We start from the raw sequence: 1155 nt of genomic DNA on the forward strand, positions 1-1155 counted from the left end.
CAATCTAGAATTCTGTACCCAGCAAAATCATCATTCCATGTGAAGGAGAAATAACGCCTTTCTCAGACAAACAAAATTTGAGGAAATTTGTTACCAGTAGACCTGATTTGCAAGAAATGTTAAAAGAAGTTCTTCAGAAAGAAGGAAAACATTAGAGATGAGAAATTCAGATCTACATAAAGAAAAGAAGAACATTCAAGAAGGAATAAATGAAGAGAAATAAAATTTATTTTTTAATTCTTAAGTGATCTAACAGATAGCAATTTGTTCAAAATAACAGCTATATTTGGTAATTATAACTTATAAATAAGTGAAATGAATTATAACAATGTTATAAAGGATGTGAGGAAAGAATTGGAAATACTCTCTTATAAGATACACTATCCATGAAGTTGTAGTACATTATTTGAAAATAGACTTGAAGTAGTTGTAAATGTATATTGCAAGGTCTAAGGCAACCACTTTAAAAAGTTTTAAAAGTATAATTAATATGCTAAAAGAGAATAAAATTGTATAAAATTCTCAATTAAAATCAGGGAAAGCAGAAAACCAGTGTCAGACAAAAAAACAAAAACAAAGAAGAAGGGTAACAAATAGAAAACAGTAGCAGATATGGTAGATACTGGTCCAATTATATAAAAAAACACTTTAAACATCAGTGATCTAAATATACCAATTAAAAGACAGAGAGTAGGCCAGGCGCAGTGCCTCACACCTGTAATCCCAGCACTTTGGGAGCCTGAGTTGGGCGGATCACCTGAGGTCAGGAGTTCGAGACCAGCCTGGCCAATATGGCGAAACCCCATCTCTGCCGAAAATAAAAAATTAGCTGGGTGTGGTGGCATGTGCCTGTAATCCCAGCTACTCGGGAGGCTGAGGTAGGAGAATCATATGAACCTGAAAGGTGGAGGTTGCAGTGAACCAAGATCGCACCACTGAACTCTAGCCTGGGAGACATGGTGAGACTCCATCTCAAAAAAAAAAAAAGAAGACAGTGTCAGAGTGAATGAAAAACCAAAACCCAACTATTTGTTGTTTACAAGAAACTGACTTTAAACATAAGGACATAAAAGTAAAGGAATTGGCTGGGTGTGGTGGCTCATGCCTACAATTTCAGCACTTTGGGAGGCTGAGGCAGGCAGATCACACGAGGTC

Source organism: Colobus angolensis, unplaced genomic scaffold, assembly GCF_000951035.1.
Source record: "Colobus angolensis palliatus isolate OR3802 unplaced genomic scaffold, Cang.pa_1.0 Scaffold8, whole genome shotgun sequence".
NCBI lineage: Eukaryota > Metazoa > Chordata > Mammalia > Primates > Cercopithecidae > Colobus > Colobus angolensis.